The 25,298-nt window shown below is 39.5% G+C and overlaps 1 long non-coding RNA gene and 1 pseudogene across 2 annotated transcripts; both read right to left on the bottom strand.

Annotated features, from left to right (window-relative positions):
• LOC108424944 overlaps nt 1-25,298 on the bottom strand; it is a 409,614-nt pseudogene that overhangs the window by 100,856 nt on the left and 283,460 nt on the right.
• LOC108430895 lies at nt 13,970-18,936 on the bottom strand. 2 transcript variants are annotated; one of them, XR_001858111.2, is made up of 4 exons: nt 18,635-18,936; nt 18,387-18,554; nt 17,276-17,427; nt 13,970-14,313 (listed from the first exon to the last, which is right to left on the bottom strand). It is a non-coding gene; the product is annotated as an uncharacterized LOC108430895 (long non-coding RNA). The 2 variants fall into 2 exon arrangements; XR_001858110.2 differs by having other exon boundaries at nt 18,387-18,936.

The following is a 25,298-nucleotide window of genomic DNA, read 5'->3' on the forward strand; positions in this document are numbered from 1 at the left end:
ACTAGTGTGCCCTTCTGATGTCGCTTTGTTGGTTCCATGTTAGCTTGTCTGTGATTAACTGTTCTCTTCTGTTTTCTTTTAGTTAACTTGAGCAATATATAACCTCTCCAATGTTGAGCTTGGATCTACGTGTTTGGGGACATTGTGCTCTCAACTGTATATAGACCCATAGGGAAACCGACTTTGCATGGGCCGTGCTTGTGCAGTGGCTTAGTGCTGTCCATCCACTGACATAACTCCCAGCTTCCCTTTGCATATAGTAATATGAGCTACTCCTGCTGTTAGTTGCCATTGCCCTCCTCTTTTGAAATAGTCAATGACATCAGTAGCTGAATATTTTTATCATAACCTATCAGAGCGTAACCCTGCTCTCTTATGCCCGGACACAGTCTATCATTAACTCCTGCGCACAGGATAGAACTAACTGAGGTCACAACCTAACTGAGTCTGAAATTACAATCATTTTTATTTCTCTCAACCACTATTGTAACCCCTCACAATTAAAGCTTAGTAAGTTAACTTATTGCAGCCCTCACTGGCAGGATCTACTTTTCAGTGCTTTTCTCTGGGTCCATCATTGCCACAAGGCTCTGCTTTGACACTGTAGGTGCTCCCATTGTCTGGGGTTTCTCAATTTTCGTGGTTATCATACCTGGCTCCAGTCCCTGCTGAGGGTGACAAAAAGGCACACTGCAACAGTGGAACAGCAACATGGGTCTTTATCGACTCAATCTCGAGTCTTCCCCCTTTGGGAGCTGGTATGCCCATTAGGAGAAGGTTTTCATTCCTGGGGTTTATGGCACCTGGACCTGGTCCCGCCTGGGCCTGACCCAAAAGGAGGGGTGACATGGGTCTTTATTCCCGGTTTCGAGTTCTCTTCCCTTTTGGGGCTGAAATACGTGAAGCAACTCCATTCAAGTTAATGCACCTTTGGTTGGTCAGTCTTGAGTCTACCCCGAGGTGATCACAGATACGAGTGTCACCTCATTGGGGTGTCTAATTCTGCTACAGGCCAAGAGGCCAGTAACTTTCCATTTGGGGTCCCATTAATCCAGAGTTCCACCAGCCCAGATTTACACACCAACAGGATGTGCCGATCTGGGGAGGGGAACACAGTCATGACTGTGATTTTGCCATCAGAGACAGTCACGGTGGTAATTCTGATAGTGAAATTATAACTCGTATGGTACAGTTGTTAAATTTCTTGGAGGTTGCGACGAAATAAAGCCTAGCAAACTCAAGGTGTGAGATAACCTTAACTTATGCATATAAAGGAAAAAGAGTAGCTAACCCCTGTCTGGTACTGCTGATTGGCCACTTAATAGCTATTGGTAATGAGCTGGGTATAGGCTTATCTGCAATTTTAAAGTAAGCAATAAATTTGTTAAATTATACCCCTCACCCAGTGTTCAGTGTCATGGCAGACAACTCACAATCTGTAGTCTCAAGCAGAGAAAATCTGCTGGATGAAGTAAACGCAGCCTTGGCGGATCTGACCGGCACCCTACTACCCGGTCATGCGGCCACTGTTTGAGAAACTGAGCCATCCCGTCTGGAAGCCTTGATGTCACACTGGTTGAACCTTCACCTGACAGAAGATCTCAAAGGCAAGCCGCTGACTGAGGCATTACGTAAATAGCTATCATGGCAGTGACCCTATTCAAAACTCTGGACAAAGAGGTGAAACAAGGCCAAGAGCAACTTGGAAAAGCTTGCTGACAGATTGAGGGGGGAAAGAAACTCACTGAAAGATACAGCTGAAGAATTAGACCGCTCCTTTGCCATATGAGAGGAGGAATTGGAAACTGCGAAAGTCGCGAAGCTGGAGCAAGAGGCTATTGAAGCCAGAAAACTTGTGACCCGATCCACACTGAGATAGGGATGTTGAAAGCAAAGCAGAAAAGTGTCTCAGAGGAGCTGATGGCAGCCAAACATTAACTAGTGATGCTCCAACAGCAACAGGTGAAACCTGAGGATGAACTGGAAGAGATTAGGGCTAGGCTGGAGAAGGCCCAAGTATCACCAGTAAGCCGTAACAGGGATGTGACTGACATCAAACAAGAACTAAGGAGATTGCTCGACAGGGAGTACCAGGACAACCCTTGGAGCCACCTCCATGGGTGCAGCACTGCCTTCCTTCCTGGCACTCCCCACTGCTGGGCAGCCGAAATGATCAAACCATCATCCTCCCATCCACGGTACATGCCTTCCGTCCCCTCACACTCACATGGTCCCTCCTCTAAAGACCTGGACAAGATTGCACGCAACATAACCTGCTTCAACCCAAAACCAGACGATGCCAGTGATGTCAAGATATCTGAAGGACATTGATTTCTTCTTAAAAAGATTTCTAAGGGCCACAGTAGAAGACAAGATCTACCTAATCAAAGTATCTGCCAGTTGAGAGGTCAGCAGCTTCATTGAATGGCAACCCAGTTATGTCCAGGACCATTATGAAGCGCTCTTCCAAGCTTTAAACGAAGAATTTTCAATCCACCTGTCGCAGACAGGTTTAGCAGCAGCCCTCCTTGCTAAACAGCAAAGGCAAGAGTCACCCCAACAGTACTATGCTCACCTCCGACAAGCCTACTTCGGTACATGAAATAAAGCAGGGATGGAAGAACTACACTTAAAATCACTCATTGTGCAAAACCTCCATCCCACCACTAGTCACTACTTGGGTGTCTCAGCCTGCCCACAGAGCCTGTCAAATAAGCAACTGTGTGATTTAGCTCTTAGAGGATTCTCAAACCTCCAACAGTCCATGAACCAGCAGACAGAATCCCCTAGTGTTTTGAGCCTCGATTCACATCAGTGGCCGCATAACCAATTTTGTTTGATTTACCTCAAGTTTTATCCATACATCATTGCTATAGATATTGAAATACTGGTCAAAATGAATTGTTGTTCAATACGTCAATAAGTTGCCTTGTTTACAATCAGCAATATGCCTTGCACCTAGCACATTTCCTGGTCCACTCCTGATACTTTGTTAGCTGCCACTGTAGGTCTAGGGTACCTCCTGACATTCACTATAACGTTCTTCTATGTCAGATGTACCTCAGCCCTGCAGAATAGATTAGACACTTGGTCTAACAAAATCGTTAAGTTTGTCAGATGAAAGAAATATCAGCCAAACAGCTCCTCTAGCCCTCCAGAGGAGGACCATGAGGAACCAACCCTCATAGTATTGCAGGAATAGTATACTGAAACAACCCATAGGTCCTAGTCATACTTCCTAATTACTCCTGGTAATGACCATCAAACCGAGTGGAGGGAGATGTAATGAATGCTGGCTGAAACTTTACTCCAAGCTGAGAGTTTACCAAACTAATCAACAAACTGAAGTTAGGGGCCTTTTTGGTTCCACCGAGTCTGGAGTTTGTGTAATTCTGGAGAGTGTAAATCTGTCGATTTAACACTCCTGACCTCAAATTCACTCCAATTTACAACTGAATCAAGGATCAGATACCCTCTCTCCGTCAAACCAGGGGGCAACACCTCTCCAAACTGCAACCATTCATTAGAGCTCTTTTTAACTAAACTAAACATACCAAGAATGAAAGGAATACTATAATCTGGACCGACACTCAAACTTTCTAAATTCCCTAAGGATCTTAAGCATGGACCCACAGCACCCTAAAGGGGTGAAAATGAGAATTACCACATCACCACCATAAGGACTCACAAAGGACCCCAGGAAAACTCATTTTTATGCGCGTTTGACTATTAACCATATCTGATTTGCAATTTGTGTAATCAGTTACTTAAAATGCGTGTTCTTTTCCTTTTTGCCAGACATTAGGTGTGTAAGATAAAATAGTTAAATGTGTAAGATAAGTTGCTGAAATAACTAAAGTAATTTTAGAAAATTAAGTATCATCTAAGTTCTCTGTTACTTGTTTATTAGCCATTGTTTATTTACTCTTCTTGTGTACTTGATTTTATTCTGCAGAAGTAATGATTGTGTTCAATCTTCCCGCCATGAAAAGATACCCAAAGGGTTACCTGTAGGAGTATTTCTGCCTTTACCATAGTTGTTTTCAGGTATTGTGGGTAAAAACTGCACATTGACACACAAATGTTGAGTTTGTCTGTTGTAGATTTTCGGAACTTAACTTAATGACCTGAAACAGTTGTTTAATCGAATTAAAACTTTTGAAACTTAGAGGGAACAAATAAAGGAGTTTCCCTGGGAAGGCATTCACAGAGTAACCACCACCAATCAGAATAGAGAAATAATAGCTAATTACCCGTTAGGTAAGAGAGCCTGTCAACACCTTTGCTCCACCCCCAATGTGAAGGGCCAACAGCCAGGTAAAATGAGAGTGCACGCAAGTTTCAGGGGTTTGAGCTTGTGTTCCAGAGAAGAAGAGAAACGCTCTCAAGTCTGTGCCAACTGTGGACCTGCGAACCGACTCCTAGCCAGAAGACTGCCCCAGTTCCCAGTTTCATCCTCAGGTATGTAGGACGTCAAAGCTGGTCATCAGCTGAAGTGCATTGCCTGTGTGAAGCCCTATCATTTAGATATATAAGTTTAGGTTAAGTTCCCCCATAGACTCTTTTCCCATCTAGCTTTGAGTTGCTTTCCCAAGGAGCACCCTAAGTCACCTTTCCATACCATTTTAAAATGTGTATTAAGTTACTTTACCTGTGCCATTCCTTTGCTCGGTTTATTTATTTTCTTTTGTTTATTAATAAAGTTATCCGATTGTAGTGTCTATCCTAACCTTACCCAACCTAATCCAAAAACTAATCTTACTCAACCTTACCCAAAACGTAACCTTACCCAACTTTACCCCAACACCTAACCTTACCCAACCTTACCCCAACACCTAATCTTACACAACCTTACCCAAGACCCAACCTCACCCATCCTTACCCAACCTTACCCCAACACAGAACCTTGCCAAAGCTTACCCAAGAGCTAACCTTACCCAACCTTACACAAATCCTAGCCTTATCCAACCTTACCCCAACACAGAACCTTGCACAAGCTTACCCAAGACCTAACCTTACCCAACCTTATACAAATCCTTGCCTTACCCAACCTTACCCAAAACCTAATCATACCCAGCCATTACCCCAAAACCCAACCTTATGCAAAACCTAATCATACTCAACCTTACCCAAAACCTACCCTTACCGAAAACTCAACCTTAACCGAAACCTAACCTTATGTTAAATCTAACCATAACCCTCATATTTTTAGCATACTGAGAGTCTGTTGAATGTTTGTTTCTTCTAAAAGCACCACAAAAAAGCATCACCGATTATTTATATCTTAACCCTCCATCACTTTCTGCATTGTGTCTTTTTAATATTTACCAAGCATTGTTGTAAAATTCACTAAAAGCCTAACACCATCTCTCACCATACTGTATATAAACCTATAAGACAGACAGTGTCTACCCTTGACTGCTGAGATTTTAGAGATTTTGACTTGGCAAAGCAATTCATGAACTATCAAGTGTCATTAAAAGCTGTGCCATCCTATATTAGAGTCACCGACTGGGGAAAAATATTTTTTGGCCAGAACCAAAAGGTTGAAATGCTAACATAACAAACCAAAAATAACAAGCAGAAAACATTTTCTTGTTAACACATTTACATTTAGAGCATTTAGCAGATGCTCTTATCCAAAGCAGCTTACAGTGCTTTGTCTGTCTAGAGAAAGCTTCTTTGGTTGTTACCAATAGGTTAGAGAGAAAGCTAGACCTGAGCACAGATACTGCTAGAAGCAAAAACTGGGAGAAAAAGGAACAGAGTTCAACACAGTGCAATGCAATACAATACATAAGGGCAGTAAAATACATTACAATCAATATTTAATTAAGTGCTCATTTAAGTGCTGTATAAAGAGATGTGTCTTGTTTAGTATGTATTTACATTACATAAATATGTAAAAAACAGTTCATGCTATAAAAGCATGTAAGCTAAAGGTCTTATAAAAGTTGAACTAAACTGCAGCGGACCAAGTGTGGGTATTGATTATATTGCTATTGGTCCACTGCAGTTTAGGCCAACTTTTATAAGTCCTTTAGCTGACATGCTTTTATAGTATCAATTATTTTTATACAATTATGTAATGAAAATCACATACACTAAACAACATTAAGTAACTCATCAACTCATGCTGATAAACTCAATAAATTTCACCTATTGTTGTGAAAGTAAACAGCATTTGTGAGCCTCTGCTGGTGTGGGTTCATTTTATTTGTTTCAAGAAATAATGAAACACAATATAACACTTTAATAAGATTAAAATGCTTAAAACAAGTAGAAATGTCTGAAATATGTTGAATAATCTTATCAAGTTCTTATAACAGTCTCATTATGAGAAATAATACATATATTGACTATGTTTAAGATGTTGTTACTGCCCAATATATCATTTTTTGCTGAGCACCACTGTGAAGAAATCTAGCTCTACATTCAGCTATTTCATATCAAACCACTCATTTTGTTTACATGTACACAACCAAATTCAAAAAATGGTGGAATTCCTCCTGGGTTTAAATCCAGCCTGCTGTGGAAAGGAAAATGAATTTGATATTATGATAATTCTCAGATTGAGTTAATTTTATGGAAAAAAAAAGTGATTCTCCAAAACAGTGAGACTTTCACCCAAACACAAACCGCCTACTCGCAGGCCCTCAGTGACAGACATTTCAGCCTCCTGTCAGATTTCCTTTTTCTCTCCCTCTCTATCTATCTCTCAGCCCTTTTTTCTCATTTTATTTCTCATCTCCAACCTTTACAACTTCTTATTTATTTAAATTTTTGCTGAGTTATGGTAGGAAAAAATGTCACAACAGCACCAGAATATTTGGCCACGTGCATATGAGAGTCTCTGTGAGTGGGCAAGCAAGAGTGGGAGAGAGCCAGCGAGAGAGAGCGAGAGAGAGGCTTTGATGTTTCTCTCTGAAGTTACCTTCCTTCAGGTGTCTGGGACCAAGAGGTTCTGAAATGGAGCGCAACTTGTTCAAAGGCTCTTTCTCTACCACACTCTCCCCCTCTATTCGTTTGCTCCCTCTGCGCATCAAGAGGAAAAAAAACTGTGGCTGTATCATTTAGAAATACACTTAGCACTGTTATGCGCTTTAAACACTCAAACAGGCTCATTCACACAATGCTTACTGGCCACTTTATTGGAAACACATGTCTTGTAGATCCACCTTGCTAGTGTGCAGAGACTGCAGCTCATTTGTTGATACATATTTGGCATTTGTCATTGTCTATTCTTTCATCAATGGTCAGTTTTTTGTTTTGGCTGATCATTTTTGGTCAGAGGCACAAGGTAGGTGTTTCTAATTAAGTGGCCAGTGAGGGGAAGTACAAGGTGGGTGTTTCCAATAAAGTGGCCAATAAGTGGAAGCACAAGGTTGGTGTTTCTATTAAAGTGGCCAGTGAGTGGAAGTTCAAAGAGGGTGTTTCTAATAAACTGGCCAATAATTGGAAGCACAGGTTGGTGTTTCTAATAAAGTGACCAGTTAGTGGAAGTACAAAGTTGGTGTTTCCAATAAAGTGGCCAGTAAGTGGAAGTACAAGGTTAGTGTTTCTGATAAAGTGATCAGTGAGTTGAAGGTCACACATAGGCAGATGTGTTAAACACTTTAAACTTCTTAGTAGCTGGATCCACACGTTCTTTACCTTAATCAGTTTTATAGTATTTAACTAATTATTCACAGTATAAACAGTAAGACCTCTAAGTAGTAAATTATAGGCTCACCTCAGGTAAATATAATCAGCTTCCTTTAGGGCTTAACTACTTGTTTCATGAACAGCTGCTCCGAATGCTTTGTGTGGTGATCCTGAAGGTTCTGATGCTCTGAAAGGAGCTTTAAGCTCTTCTAATGAACAGATTCTCCTGATCTCCAGCCCCGCGCCCCTATCACACAGCTACAAGTTTCATGTTCAGTTGCTAGAAAGTACGAAGGTCCTTCAGGGATGTTTCAGTGAGGAGCTCCCACTGCTACTCATTTAAAAGCAGAGATCTGCCGAGAAAACACTGCAGACAGCCGTCTCCCCTGTCAATTAACATATTCCACCCCGTTTCTCTCTCTCTCTCCCTCACGCACACATACACACACAGTCTAATGCGTGTGCTTATTAGATCCTGAATAGATGTGAAGCCTGACAGTTTCTGGCTGATCCAGATGAGAGTTGAGAGTGTAACTCATAAACAGGCAGTTTTATGTTCTTCAATAATTCATTCAATTTGATGTGTTGCCCATATATTAACTATAACAAGCCCAAACCTGTTGTATTGAGAATAACACGGGAGAAATGACAAGGAGAGGCACATCAACAATGTATGACTCATTAGACTGTGTGTGTGTGTGTGTGTGTGTGAGATCAGATGCATGTCTCCATATGAGATCTGCAACGCAGTAGGTTCCTGACTCTATGCTTGACTGGTTAGGACATTTGCCACCTGTACACATTCATACAAGCCTGCAGACATGAACACACACACACACACACACACACACACACACACACACACACACACACTACTCTTGTACAGCGCTGTGCAAAAACCAGAGATCCTTCATTTATTTAGTTTGCAGTCAAAGCAGTCATTAAGCACAACTTATTTTCAGAAGATATATCTGAGAAGATCAGAAACAAGATAATCTAAAGCATAAAGAAAAAAGTCTGAAAAAAACAGGGCTCCTAACAACCACCTGGAAGACCTGGTAGACAACAAAACTGTCCCCATCAGATAAATAGTGTTTAAAGCTTTAATCTTTGAGAGGGAGGATAAAATGAAGCTGCTTCCTGAAAAAAAATCCACAGGTGTTTATCCTTCCACTGTGAGAGGACAACTCAGTGCTATGGATCTGAAAGGATATGTAGCTGATCAAAAGCCTCAATGAGAAAAAGAGACAGACACATCAAACAAAGAAGTTGAACAATGGAGTGACCACCCCAGAGTCCAGACCTGACCTCAACATCACTGAAGGTGTTTGGATTACGTCTATGACTGAACTTTGGAGGTGTGTCTGCAGATTTCTTTGAGAAACTAAAAGGGAGTCTCATGAAAAGAACGGAAACTTTGAACCAGTTTGGTAGAATTATCTATATAGTTGCATATTACAAAAAAAAATTTGAATTTAACAACTTTCCAAAGTAATTTCGATTATGTTTTGAGTCAAGGGATTTTCCCCAATTTAGCATTGCTTTCTGCAAGTCACATGAAGCACTAGTGCATCTTTTCAAACTGCCAGACAGCTCAACATGCTTGGAGGACTATGCTAACTGCTGATTCTCATATGTAAACTTAAGGAGGTCAGCATTAGTGAGCATCGTGCTGAGTAATTGGGGAGGAGGGTCATCACTCAACCAGGGAGACTGAGAGGCCTATTACGCTCTCTTGGACTCCTGACCATGGATGGCTGTGGCATCGCCAAGGCTTGGACTCACTTTAAGGCCAATGCTTATACAACAGTTGCCCAGTCCTGGTCCTGGAAAAACTCTCCAACTTGTAGAGTACAGATCCAACACACCTGTCTCTAATATTCAAATTCCCCTGAAGGCATTCATTACCTGGATCTGGTGTCTTAGATTAGAGGACTAAACTTTCCAAAGTGGCACCACTGGCTTAGAAACCTTGCTTTTTTTTCTAAGCACATGAAATAAAAATCCAATAATTGTAGTCGTCCATACAGTATAAATGGAAAAGGTAGAGATTAAGCTGAAAAATACTGAAGTATAGTGTGTCCAACTACATTTTTATTCTACCAGTTCCTTTCCTGCTGAGGAAATGACTTTATTCTCTGTTCTGCAGTTCTTTATGCACCGCGTGTATGTGGGGTTAATTGGTGGCTTTGCTCTCCTCTTTCTGCAGTCCACACGAAGACTTAATCAAGCCTGGCACTTTCACCACACGGCTCCAGCAACTTGAACCAGCTGACATCACTCACACATACACATACACGTGCATGCATGCTGTTGACCCATGGTCATCCCTCTCTACCGAAACGACCTTCCTCTGTCATGCACAACACTGAAGTCTTAATCACTTCGGCAAAAGGCTGGAACATAAAAGACTGAATAAAAGAGTGGGAAACAGGTGGGAGTGTGCTACACAGAGGTGCTGAAAGAGGAGATGAGATATGGAGCATTGGATTGGGCGGACAGAGGGATGGAGGAAGGGAAAGTCATATCTTGACCATCATCTTACAGGTCAGACCCAGGTCCCATTGAGACATCTCCTCTAATGTAGTCCATTTGTCTCCATGTTTTAGTCTGTTTGTTCAAAGCAGAATCAATATATCTAACATTTACTGCTGCCAGAGGCTCAGCGCTCACACACATGCACTTGCTGTTGCTCTATACAGTACAATAACACAACACATTTTTCTCTTCAAACAGAGCCATAAATCTGCTTATGCTACTCATTTGCATATACAGTTGTATACAAAAGTTTGGTCGTATTACATATTTTTTTGATTTTTGAAATAGACACAAACCCTGTAGTGAATTACAGCAACTTTTTTCCTGCAACTGTTAAAGCAAAGATTAATGCACACCCTCCGTCTCAGAATTGAATTTACCTTTTAGGCTTTATTTGACTCCTTAAGTTAGGCAGGTGAAGAATTGTCAGTGGGAATTTTCACATAATGAGCATGACAAATATTTTGACTCTTCAAATCCTGGGCTGGAGAGCTAAATTAAATAAATTAAATTAAAGAAATCATAAAGAAAGGGCAGGGGAACTGTTGAAACCAAGGTAAGGAAACTCAGAACTGCTCAAATGCTTGCCAGAAATGCAAAGCCAAACCCCCATATGACAGCAAAGGACTGGTGATTGTGGGCCAAATTAGGTTTCATGCATAGACATTCACTTAGGTGTCTGCCAACATAACACGAATGTGTGTGCAGTGTCCAATCAGAATGTACAGAAAATGAAGAGGAAAGTTCTGCATGTTTCTCTATCCAAGAATACACTTCCCTATTTCACTAATATTTTAAAGCTGGGTTGTATAAACATGTGACTTAGCACTTTCTCTGCCAGCTGATTCTCAAACTGCTTTTCTGAGCTAGTTCTAGTTAGGGTTAGTATTGACACTACCAGACATCCAATCATTGTTTTCTCGTACTCATAACTCACAGCCCTGCAGTTTTTAGCACATATTTGAGATATTATCTCCACTCTTCCTCCATTATGTCATCTGAGCTGACCATTAAGGTGCAATTTGTATTCAATTCAAACTGTAGTCCATCTGTTTCTCTGCATACCTTATTATTCCCCTTTTACTCTGTTCTTCAATGATCAGGACCCAGACAAGGCCACTACAGGTGTGACACAGAGCTGTCCCAAAAAAATTAATTAATTAATTAAAAAAATCACTGTGAAGCAACTTTACTACCTCTTATTTGGATCATCACGTGATTATCATTTAAACTATATGGTCAAAAGTATGTGGACACCTCCCACTTGTTCAGAGTTCAGGTGTTTCAGCCACACTCCTTGCTTTGTATTGAAGAGCTCAGTGACTTTAGATGTAGCACTGTCATAGAATGCCTTCATCAACTGTAAGTGCTAATACTGTGACATGGAAATATCTAGGAGCATCAACAGCATGTAAAAATCTTATGCTCTATTTGATTACTCTACACTTTGCATTGAGTTCAAAATCAGCACAAGAATTGTACGTTGGGAGCTTCGTGAAATGGGTTTTCATGGCTGAGACACTGCAGATATGCTCAATGCCAAGTGTCAGCTGGAGTAGTGTAAAGCACGCCACCACTGGACTCTGCAGCAGTGGGAACATATTTTTCTGAAGCAATTAATCAAGTTACATTAATCTGGTAATTGATCAATCTGGGTTTGGTGGACGCAAGGAAAACTGGAATGCACGATGCCAACAGTAAAGTTTGGTGGAGGAGAGATAATGAGCTGAGGCTGTTTTTTTAGGGTTTGGGCCCCTTAGCTCCAGTAAAAGTGATGTTAATAGTACAGCACATAAAGGCATTTTACACAATTATATGCTTCCAGCTTTTCCGTTCCAGCATGAGTGAGCCACTGTGCACAAAGCAAGCACCAAAAAGACATGGTTTGATGAGCCTGTTGTTAAGGAACTCCAGTGGCCTCGACAGAGCCCTGCCTTCAACCCCACTGAACACTTTTTAAATTAATTGGAACATTGGTTGTGAGCCAAGCCTTTTTGTCCAACATTGAGTCCTGACCTCGCAAATGGTCTTTTGACTGAACGCCCACAAATTCCAACATCTTGTGGAAAACCTTCCAAGAAGAGTGGAGGCTGCTATAGCTGCTAAGGTGACCAACTCCATAGTCACACCCAGGTTTTGGAATGGGATGTCCACTATACACTGATAGAAAAACCGTAGACTACGATTGATATATAGGCAGTGGAGTCAAAACATCTCATCAAGTGAATGGTAAAGATGTTTGGATTGGTTATTTCTAAATTGGGTGATCACATACCACTCACTCCTCATGCTTCTGTTGTTTTCATTGCTAGATGAAAATGACTGGCTTGTGGTTAACACTTTTCCTGCAGAGCTGCTTCCACATCCATAGCTCTGCTTGTCCAGGCAATAGCGCTGTCTGTATACTGAGAGACAGAGAGAAGATTTGGCTCTGTAGAGGCACAGTGCCCTCTCTAGGCAGAGAAGAAAAAGGAAAGAAATTATGACAAAATCTTTCTTCCAAACCAACTGCTCAATTATTGCAATGAGAACAAAAAAAAATGCAAGCACACAATGATTGGTTATTTAATGTATTAACAGAGAGCGATGCTGTTCAAACAAAGAAATGTTCTGATTGGAGATTAAGATTAGGTTTGTGTGAGTGTGCACGTTTGAACGAATGGCAGACTGCAGACCGCAATTAGTGAGGCCCCTCATAATCCCCATGCCTCATTCTTTTCGTCTTTATTACCAGCATGAAAGAACGCTGAAGCCTCCAAGACAGGACTTTAATCAGTGCTTTATGATACAGATACACATCTATGCGATTTGACTGCCCACATTGGCCATAATGGCTTCCAAATGATAACCATTCTTCATTACAATCAGGAATTTGGAACAGAACGTACAGAATAGGAGTTTAGAATAGTCTCTCAGTGTCAGCAACAGGCCGGCCTTCATGCTGGAGTACAAAGAAGGTCAGAGGAACACTTGCACATGGTCAGGGAAGTTAGAGCAACACACAGTTCAGTGTTTTCTTGGATTCGACTCAACAAGACGTTGATTTTCTGAAGAGCTGATCCAGGTGAAAACACTCAAATGTGGCATCCAACTGTCCATGAAATCCTAAAATTAGTATTTGCTTTCAGTGAACAGTTTTAAACAAAATTAAATTACTGTTCATGAATATTCAGCTCTATGTAAACTTGAACTATGAAAATTCATGAAAGAGTAAGATACAAGAGATATACAGTTTCAATAAAATGATTACATGTAAAATTGTAGTGCAGTCTTTAATTGCAATACATTTTATATGCATCGATATATTGACATATGGTGCATGCATATATTACATTATATTGAAAAGTATATGCACTAGTTTCCCATATATGGAATTGTATTATTTAATATATTACACTATATTTTCCAACATATTGCCATATATTATTGTTTCATAAGGGAAAAAAACATTTAAAAATGTAATTCCATGACCCTTCAGGACTGGAGACATCAACCACTCGTCTGTGAAGAGCAGTGGGTTCTCAAGCTTAGATCTAGCCGTGTTATTCAAAAGCATTGTGAACATTGGTTCATACACTCTTAAAAATAAAAATGCCACAAATGGATCTTTGAGTGATGCCACAGAAGAGCCATTTTTGAAAAGATTATTTAAAGAAAAATAAGCTACAGCTTCTGCATCAGAGACATTTGCTGAGTTATCGTTCTATATAAAAATGGTGCCTCAAAGGGTTCTCTGAGAGATACCATAGAACAATATTTAAAGGTTCTCTAAAGAAACAAAAAATGGTTTGTGTCAGAGATGTTTATTGAGATGTCATTTTGTATACACTACAAAAAATCATTTTTTAAATCACAAAATGATGCCATAGAAGAACCATTTTTGGTTCCTTAAAAGGACCAACTTTGAAAACCAGATGCTTGAGCTGTTTCTAGAAGCCTTATGTACCATTAGGTTCTTTAAGCTATCTACTGAAAGGTTTTTATAAAACCAAAGGTAGTCCTTCTATAACATCATGCAACGATTCCTTTCTGGTACACAAGTTGAGATCTGGTCGTGTTCCTCAAACCCAAATGTGGTGTTTTTGCTCTGCACCATTGGTTCCATGCCCTAGAAGAACCACTTTTGATTCCCTAAGGAACCGTGATTAAAAAAGAAAGAGTGTGATTAACCTTTTAAAATGTTCACAGAATGTTTACATAATGCTAATGTTTTGTACCTACGAAAGAATTCTTACTAAAACCTTTACATTATGTGGAGGTTCTCTAAACCTTCACACATACACATCTTCTTTACAAATACTGTCCTCTAAAGAACCATCCATTAAAATGTTTAGGGAAAGTATTATAGCACAAAGCAAAGATCACTTTCTGACACACTCTTGGCTGAAAGGCTTCTATGGGGTGCCAAAAACATTCTTTTAATTGTTCTCTGACCTGTGTTCTTTAAAGTTTGTCCATCCTCACAACAGTTGCTATGAAATGCATTTATAGACATTCTTTCAAAAGCTGTTCCTGAGATGAAATGAGAATAGTAAAGCAGGGAAAACACTAAAATAAGGCAGGGAAATGTGCACTATAAAAATAAAGATCTTCACAGGTTCTTTAGTAAAGGCAGTGATTATACAAAGTACCATGACAACAACAACCACTTCAATGTATAAATGGTGCTTGGCATAGTTATATAGTTCTTGTTTACAAGAGAAGAACTATATAACCATTTCATGTTTTTTTTTATTTAACCATATAACAATGAACATATGATAACAGCACGGTTTAACGCAAAAACCTTCACTTTATAAGTATGTTTTGGTCACCAACTTACCACCGAGTCTTATTTAGCACTAATTTAGCAGTGCCCCTCTTTCCATACCTCCCTGCTCCCTACATAGTGCACTACATAGGAATGGATCCTGCACCCCACTGCCGCAAAATATAGATAAGAAATAGTCACTTGGCACTCACACACATCCACACTCTATAAATGATGCACTATTTGGCTGCTAGAATTTCTAAACTCCCATAGCTAGCACACCATTTAGGGAGTACTGAGTACTGATCTGATTCAAACTGGGTTTGACATAACTTCAAGTGCCATTTTCAGTGTTTTCAATTGCACTTTCACAGTGAATCATACTGTATGTACTTAACTTCAAGCCTCTGATAATAATGATAGAGTTGTTTAGGTTCTGTTCTTTTAGCCTGTTAGTTGGCCTGACCAGCCTAGTTCTACACTCTGTGGCCCATGCAAGCAGCATTACAGGCAAAGATTATTCCATTTACAGCACAAGGATTTTGATGCAGTGATAGGGTTCAGTCGCTGTGTGGTCATCATAGGTGTGCGTATATTTTGGATTTTACAACGATTTCGAACTTGACTCAGCCAGTCAGATTTTAGGACCGATGAACATTTGTGGGAGAGCATAAATGTGTTGTTGGAGGTGGAAAAACTCAAAAATATGCAGGAAAGATGCTCTCCATGACTGGGATGGAGATCTTCCCTTACTCTATTCCTAACATACATTATTACAAAAGAGAAGGTTCATCAGTTCTCAATGTAGGGCAAGAGAGAAGAGTGACAGCTAGGTCTACAGTGCTTCAGCAGTCAGACAGAGGCTTAAATGAGGTTGCTCACCCTGCTCTGAACTCCTACAAGAGCGTCAGAGAAGTGAGATTCCTCAGACAAGGGGCTGACAAAGACCTGTTAGTAACTGTGACAGGTCATGGAAGTCACAGAAGAGCGAAGAATCACACCTAACGCAACGGTCTGGATGATCCTGTCAACCACTTGGTGCTGCAGTATGCTTCCTTCAAGCCAACGTTCTTCATAGACAGTATTTACATGATCTTGTTAGTAGACTTGACCTATAATTGTATAGCTGATATATCCATGCTCCACCCACAAATGTGTTATGTCACAGCTACTGTGAGGCTGAACATCAGCTGTAAATTTGCATCATGTGAAGGGTTTCAGGGAAAAACATTCAGGCTAAGCTGTAGCCATCAATATTAGGTGCTAGTTAATCTAAAAGATTTACACACTACATCTTCTCTACTGTCTTTGTCATATATACCAAATTCACAAAATCGTGACAATGTGTTATCCGCACGTTGAAAAATGTACTAGAAATGTATTTATCAAATGCATTTTTGCAATGTATGAAAAAGGCCAAAACTATTATTGTGAAAGTTTTCAAATTCTCATTTATATTACAATTTGTATTATACTTTATACAATAGAATAATTATATAATTTTCATAATGTACATAGTTTTGACAAATGTTGCAGATATAAATAAATATACATGAACTTAATGGATGGTACTGACGTCTGTGTCTTGCACATACATATATATGCATTAACACACTCACACAAAATGTATTTCAAATAAACAAGATATCCAATCATAGCTCAACTTTCATATTTGTAAACTAACTAAACCTAACTAAACATATGAGCTGAATGAACAGTACTGACTTCTGTGACCTTGTATTTGTTCCTGTGCATTGTACTTTGCATTAACCATGTACATCTGCAGTATGACACTTGCACACAATGTATTTCAAATAAACAAGATATCAAATCACTGCATTTTCACAGAGTATTAATACCTAGAATACTCGCTTGTGCCATGCTAAAGGTTAATTTGCTAATATTTAAAATGAAAATACTGGAATACAAATTCATTTAAAAAGGTATTAAATAAAGTGCATTTAACAGGATCTCGGCTGTTTCTGTGTGTAATATTTCCCTGTACATTTAAAAATAAATGTATTTTAAATTAAATTTCTGAATGTACTTCAGCATGGACTGCTGTATTTCAAATGTATTTTACATACATGTCCATATATATATATATATATATACACATATACATATATTTGTACATACGGGTCAATAGAGCCAAACAGCAAATGGGAGAGACAAACAAAGAACGCTTCCTTGTTCTCAGTCAAACACTCATACCATCAAGACGTCCACTTCCCAGAATCCTCCCGTCAGTCTTGAGACTCTTCCAGCCAATCACAAACCACCCAGCAGATCACAGTCACCTGAATACTAGTCATCACCACCTGTTTTGCTCTGTATATATACCTGTCTGTTTGAACCTTGTCTTTGCAAAGTATTGCCGTTGTCCCGTCAGTGCATACCAAGCCGTCTGATGTGTTTCATCGCTCAACATGAGCAAGCACTGCTTACTTTGACTGGCAACTTCATGCCCCATGCAAGTGGCTTTGGTAGTAGTGCTGAAATAATAGTCAATAATAGACTTGTCATTTTGGTACACAGGAGCGTCATCTTGATTGTAGCACTGATATCACATTATTAATATTTTAACTGTTAAATGATTGTTATTCAGAAGGACCTCAGAACAAATATAGCTACCACAAAAGCTGTCAAGTTATCACATGCAAAAGCATGCAAACTGAATATTGCTTGAAATTAAAAACAATTTCAATGTAAATCTAGATAATTCAACATAAACAGAGTGGTGTGCCGAGGTCATTTGAGGATTTTTTGCCAAAATTCTGGATGTCAATAAATCAGTATAAATAAAAGAATGCATTCGTGGGCAAAGCACAGATAGGTGAATTATTATTTGAACTTTTTTTTTCAGATTTTGTAATCAGTAGGTAGTAATGTAAACACTCAAAAGTTATGGTTCTTCAACAGTTCTTTAGTAAATAGATTCTATATAGAACCATGAACAGTCAAATAATCTTTTGCATGAATAAAGGGTTACATACATGGTGAAATGGTTCTTCAGATTGATGTAGAATATGCTGTAGATGGTTCTATGTAGCTGTAACCCTATGTAACCCTAACCCTATGTAGCTGTATAGCACCAAAAATGGTTCTATTGTAACAAGACTGACATTGCAACAATAGATTCACTTTTTTTGGTGCTGCATGGAACCCTTTTCAAATAGTTTCCATATAGAACCATATACAGCACATTCTCCATCAATCTGAAGAAATATTTTACCAGGTAAAAAACCTTTTAATCATGCAAAGTGTTCTTTGCTCATGGTTCTATATACAAGCATATTCTTTACTAAATAACCTTTGAAGAACCATCATTTTAAGTGTATTCACTGCATAACCTTAAAGATTTTGTAACTCTAAGCAGACAGTGTGGATTCCTCCTTGTTTTCTACTGTAAGATCCTACCTCTGCTGAAGAGCTGACCACAAATGTGACTCACCTTAAAATCAAGCTGCCAAGTGGTTCCCAGGAGGCTCTTCAGAGACAGATACTGGGGTGTGAGAGCTGCTGCTGGGATGTCGTTGTCTCAGTTCCCACTGGGTGGAGAGTAGAAGGCAGAGGTCGATCTCTCTCCTCCACAGACCAGGACTGAGACTGTCTAGATATGCTGGCAGCACAGAATGAAATGTTAGTGAGTGGTGATAAGTTGTGACTTTCTGAGAACCTTTTGAGAAGATATGTTGTGACCTTCTGAGAAGTTTGGGGTCTTGTCTGGGACCAGAGGGCAAGGCTAAAAACCCAGACTAAAGAGTAGCTTTTTATAGTCTTGACAGGTTTCAAAACCACAAGATTTTAGCTCCACACTCTTCAAAAAAGATGGTTCTTCAAGGGTTCTTTAGTAAGGAAAATTGTTCTAAAAAGAACCATGAACAATTTAACAACCCTTTGCATGATTAAAGGGCTTTTTTGCATCATGAAAGAGTTCTTCAGAATGTGCTGTAGATTGTGCCATATAGACCCTTTTTGATAAACATTCTACATAGCAGACAAGAGGGTTCTTCTATGTGTAAGGAATACTAAATAATGAAGGTCCTTAAATAGTCAGGTAAAACGAGCTGCAGGTGAGGGGTCAGGGTGCAACAAGGGAGAATGTCAGTATTCATGTGAGGCTGACCTCTGGTGGCAAGAAAGGGTGTTACACCTGACACTATGATTACAATCTAAATAATCAGTCTAATAAACACTTAAGATAAGATAAGATGCCTTTATTGTCATTGCACAGTGTGCAACGATATTGAGCACTTTGATGTTCCTTTTTGAGACTATAGGCCAGAGCAAAGATTAACTTTCAACAGTCTTGTCTGCACCACAACCACAAGGTTCCAGGTCCACCTTTAACGTTCTTCAGGTTTTCTTTAGCCAATGATCTATTTAAATGCATACATGTATTCGTCTCTATGATGGAAAACATTTTGTGTATGGTTATTTACAACAGCATCATAATGTCCAGATCAATAATGATTTTTTATTCAATGTTAGTTTTCAACATTTTATAACCACCATATGCCACTATACCATGTTTCCAAGTGAAACTTTCCTGCCAATTCATGAACTTCTAAGAAGTTTGAATGCTTTTTGGTCTTATCTGGGACTGTAGGCCAAAAAAAAGACCTAGAATCAAGATCAGCTCTTGGTTGCAAAACAACAAACTCAAGATCTCAAGTGTAGCTCTGTTGCACAGCTGGACATACTCCCTTAAAAATGAAACAGCACCCTAACATCTGGACCTTAAAAAGCTTTCAAATGTTTGAAACTTTAATTCAGTGACAATGTTGATAGGTGCCCTGTGATGGACTGGTGACCTGTCCAGGGTGTATCCTTCCTTTCACCCAATGACTGCTGGGATAGGCTCCAACTCCCCCACGACCCAGAAAGAGAAGCAGCTTAGGTGTGTGTGTGTGTGTGTGTGTGTGTGTGTGTGTGTGTGTGGGTGTGTGTGTGTGTGTGTGTTGATAGGCTCTGACACCTTCTAAAACCTTTACAGATATTCAAATTGTCCAAAGCACAGACCAAAGTTGAGCTTTTCATATATATATATATATATATATATATATATATATATATATATATATATATATATATTTATTTTTTTGACAGGTTCAGCACCCCCTTCAGCTGTGGCTCTCCTTCACAGCTGGATTTTTAACCTGAAAAACTGCAATAATGTCTGGATCAAAAGAAGGCTTTTTTTCCGAATGAAATGTTAGTGCCTTTAGGCAACCTTCTGAGAGGTTTAAAGGCCATGATCTTGTCTGGGATTGCAGGTGAAGGCAAAGACCCAGACCATAGATCAGCGTTTTACAGTCTTGAGTGGTTTCTAAACCACAAACTCAAGGTCTCAAGTTTAGCTCTGTTACACAGCTGGACTCTGCAACAGCATCATAATGTCCAGAGCAAACCTCAATTTTGAAAGCAGATGGCCCTGCCCGCCCCTCAAGGTGTCACTGCAGGGAGCAGTGTTGGTATGTTCTGCATGTCTGGCTGAAGGTATTCAGCTAAAGAGGCAGCAATGCGGAACAAGCTGAATAAAGAAAGTAATTGAGAGCCATTTCTCCGCCGGACGGGAGAGAAAGTGATTGCCCAGGGCTCTTTTCCATGCTCTCTCAAAAAACAAAGTCATAATTGAGGCCTTTGTAGCTGGGAACATTAGACTTTGAAATATTTATGCCCATGTTTGTCTGGTGAATAGTAATGCTGGAAGTGTCGTCTCTTTAATATTAAACATAAATATTTGTATTGAGTTTGTGTTCTGCTTTATTGCCAAATGTAATAACGGGATGTTTATATTCTCTGAGGAGGTTTTTTCTTTAATTACAGAGAATATTTCTTCCATCTGTAATAGTGTAAACCTCACAGGTCTGTGTATATATGAGCATGCAATGCCTGCATGTGTCTAGATACAGGACTCCGGCTATTAGTTTGAGATTTGGGCTAATGGCAATAAAGTAATAGAGCTGAAACAGGAGCAGGTAGACTCTGGGGGCTGTGTGTCAAGTACAAACTATTAAGATAAAGAAAAGATGCAAACACACCCTGCAGTGCTTAATACTGCAAAAAGGTTTGTAATATTCGCTTGAGCTTGTGTGCTGGGAATAGCAGTGGCAGACCAAGGACTTCTACCAAAGTAAAAAAATAACTGCCTGCATTAAAAAGCCAGTAGTAAAATGGAAAGCTGTGAGCCATTTGGGAGATTAATGTGAATGAAAACAAAATTGGCATAGTCCATAACTGTTACAGCAGTAAGAGTGTGCCAAGACACACTACGACCAGCAAAGTCTCAGTTGGAATCCAAGGAATTGAACTGAAATGTTTTAGTGAGATTAGACGACTGACCAGTCAACCAGTCGTCAGTTTGAGTATCTGGCTATGAAAGGTATGGTTGCATGGTACATTGTTTTTTTATCATGGTATTCACTTTAGTGACCATATTATAACCATATTATAACCAATGCAGGGTAAAACTGCTTTTTCTAATGTAACAATGATGATGAGTACAGTGTGTACAGCCTATTCAAGTGTTCCTGTTTGAAGCAAACACAGTCTTATCTCAGTTTCAGTGGTTTGTCTGATGACAATGGACATGGCAGAGGAAAATGAGTTTGTGCTATTAGAAAAGGAATATACTTTGTCATACAGAAGCAAAAAACCTCTGTCAACATTTCCATGCTGCTGACTAATGTTAACATGTAATTTGTGCTTTAAAGTTGCTGCCACAGCCAGTGCTCAACAGGGGGTAGATGTTTGTTCACTGGAGCCCGTGTTTGTGTAAATCATGCACTGTGGTGCTATGAATCCTGAGACCCAGCACGCCCCCTGCTGGCATTTTTGCACGTTTCACTTTTTGCCAACTAGTTTATTGTTAGCAAGTTGTTTGAACATCTCCAGCTAACATATCTAATCTAGTGTTTCAGTTGTAGTTTTTTTTTCATCCTCCATTGATTTATCACTCTGTAGATGTTAGCTGAGATTACTGTAGTCTGATAGCAAGTACCTTTTCCATGAAGCATTTATATCATTTCTTTAGTTTAGTTGTTGTGCATTTTGTTCTACAACAGTTCTGACACACTCTCGAATTTCAATCTTGGCAACTATGATAAAGATAAAGTGAGACCTTTCTGTGGTGAGTTGAAGTGATACGAATGCCTGTATTTCTGATGTTAATAACTGTCTGTAAGGCAAGAGTAGAAGTTGTTTTACCCAGTGTTTATGCACTTTTGCTTCTTGTGAAAAGGGCCTATTAGCGATATGCAAACAATCCCTATGCAAACAAGCTGTAAGCATCCTAGTCTCAGTCTCAGATGTTCCATCTGCTAGGCCCACAACAAGAGCATGAGTACAATTTAATGTAATTTTCTGTTTACTGTAATTACATTTATCAAGAGACACAGTGTAATCATAATTCTGATAAACACTAACATAGTTAAAAGGCAGTCAAAAGCACCAATGTTATATTACCCATATTGGAAATTGAACATCAGTCAATGATGTGCAAAACTGTCATTATTCACTACATTATTCAATCACCAAATAATATTTAACTTCAGAGCTCCACAGAGTTTCATATAAATCCCTGTTTTACACAATAAGGTATAGCAGGTTAACGCTCCTTAGAATTCTTTTTATATTTACATTTTGTTCAAAATATCCACATTATGGAATGTGAAAAGATTATCCACTAGGATGTCTAATGTTTTGGTAACATTGGTCTGGTCAGAGTTACTCAACAGAACTACAAGTGGTGGTACTGCACCAGATGGGGCACCCAAGAGCAATAAATCTCATAGAATTTCAGCCAACCCACAAGCTATATGCCTGAGGCGAGGCTTGTCTCCCTGAAACAGATTTTGAAAAACACCAGAGGACATAAAATACAGCTATTGTGCACACCAACCAATAAGGCACTTGTGCAGCTTGAGGACAAAGGAGCAGGGTCTTAAGCCCCCGAGGGGCTATCTGTGCATGTGCCTGCCGCCCTCACATACACAAAACACCTGACATTTATAATAAACTAAGCTGTTCACAACTATAAGGATTTTCCGATTTCTCTGTGGGAAGTTGTATCAGTTTGACAGGAAACCTTTGCAAGCAGGTGTCCACTTTGCATGCTGCAGCCTTTCAGTGCAAGATATTTCATCTTTAACAATTATTCAGTGGCTCTCTTTGAGGCATTTACCAGTGTATTATGTAAGATATCTTTGTGTCTGTCTAGATGCCTACCAATTTATTTCCAATTAGTTTTTTTTCTTTTAGCACCAGTTTGAAAATCAGCTGCCTCTAAACGTTATGAAAAACAGCAGTCAGGTGCCCCCTTTCTGTTAAAGTGAGACAAAGCATAAGGGACAACCCAGAATGGATTTTTTTTTTTGGATTTCATTTGCCCTTGGCTAGAATAGGCTCAGTGAGCAGTATAGCTAGCTAAGCAAACTTTGTAAGAGAATTTTTTGGGGAAGTTTGAGACTTGAGTGAGAATCATGGTGCATTGATTTTCTTTTATTGTTGTTCATAGATGTGTAGCAAGCTGTCAGCTTGCTAATTAACAAGCTACATAGTGTAAAATAACTAAGTTATATGAGCTGTCATGGCTAATATTGTGGGCTATTTTTTTTATTTGAAAAAAAATTGTCAGACTGCCATGAATTCTGAACAAATTCTGCTGCTGACGTTTACAACCATATTTATGTGAACCCTCATCCCTCAAGGGATCATCTAACAAACTTCATTTCGTCCGTACAGTAATGAAATAGAATTTATTATGGTGTTTGTCATGTTATGTAACATTTGGTGGAGCACTATTACATCTCTCAGAAGTAATTCACTTTGACCAGGCCAGCACACAACCTTTCACTCATCTTTTCAGTTTGTAGTCTACAAACTTGTTTCATTCCATGCTTTTAACTACAGTACACACTATGATAGCCGTGTATTTTAGATGGCACACTAAGGCACAAAGTTTGGACTTCAGTAACACTTTCTTTCCAAAGCCAAATAAAACAGTTAGTGAACTTACAGAGAAAGAACTGCATTCACCTTTCACTTTACTGGGACACCTACTCAAACCCACTCTCTCACTCAGCCTCTGCAGAGGTGGGGGTTCATTGGTGGGGGTGTTCAGCAAGCATCCAATATGTCACCATGTCTGCATGTCTATGGTGAGACCTTTTATCATGTCAATACAAAGTCCTACTCTGTTTTTATCACTTCCTTCATATTTTCTTATTAAACCTTGTACATCAAAGTCTATAAAGGCTGTACAAATACATTTTCTAGCCAACAGTGTGTTCTGGCAGTATGTCACACAGTAATTCAATGAGATATCAAGCCTTCTGTAACCTTCTTCTAACTAATGCACAAAACAGATATACATGTATAATTCATTAAATTCACTCCATAATGTAGCCTAATATTGTTTACACAGGCTCAATCTGTCTCAATCTGTATACTACTGTACTAAATACTATGTCCATTGGTGGTGTACTACAGAGTATATGTGGTTGAGATGCAGCACACAATGTGATCACTTGTGCATGTGAAAGAGAGAAGCACAAAGACAGTGCTGCAACACTACCTATCGACTTCAAATAATGGACGCACTTTAAACTTAACTGGATATTGTAATGTCTGGTTGATGGTCCCATAATAATACTACAAATTTGAATTTAGATAAAGTGCATTTATAGTGCCGTTAGGTATAACAGTACAAATCAACAGCAAACAAAACATACACATGTATAAACACAGGCAGTTCCCCAGAAGCCAGGGAGAAAACTCTGTCGAACACAATGTGTAGTCACTTGGCTCATAACCTAGTCAAACTCTGCTACTGCAGTTAAGAGCCTCCCTGTTTACAGCCCAGTTAAAGTTGTTATTGCGGTTAAAGTCCTGGCTCTCAGCCTAGTCAAACTCTGCTATTACAGTGTAAAGTCTTCCTGCTCTTGACCCAGTCAAACTACACTACAGTGGTGATGATCCTGGCTTGTGGCCCAGTCTACTACATTGAGGAAGAGTCTCTCTCAAACTCTGCTACAGCAGTGATGAGTCTCCTGACTGACAGCCCAGTCAAAATCTACTACAGCAGTGAAGAGTCTCCTGCCTCATGGCTTAGTCAAACACTGTTACCACAGTGTACAGTGTCCCTGCTTATGGCCCAGTCAGTCTCTGTTGCAGCAATGAAGAGTCTCCTGCAGTCATGCCAAGTTCTGCTACTACAGTGAATAATCTCTCAGTTCTGTGCCTCAGTCAAAGTCTTCTACCACAGTGAAGAGTCTCCTGAGTCAAATTCCACTACAGTGATTAGTCTTCCAGCTTGTGGCTCAGTCAAACTCTGCTACCACAGTGATAAGTCTCCTGACTC

The sequence above is a fragment of the Pygocentrus nattereri genome, chromosome 8 (genome assembly GCF_015220715.1).
Source record: "Pygocentrus nattereri isolate fPygNat1 chromosome 8, fPygNat1.pri, whole genome shotgun sequence".
NCBI classification, from domain to species: Eukaryota; Metazoa; Chordata; class Actinopteri; order Characiformes; family Serrasalmidae; genus Pygocentrus; species Pygocentrus nattereri.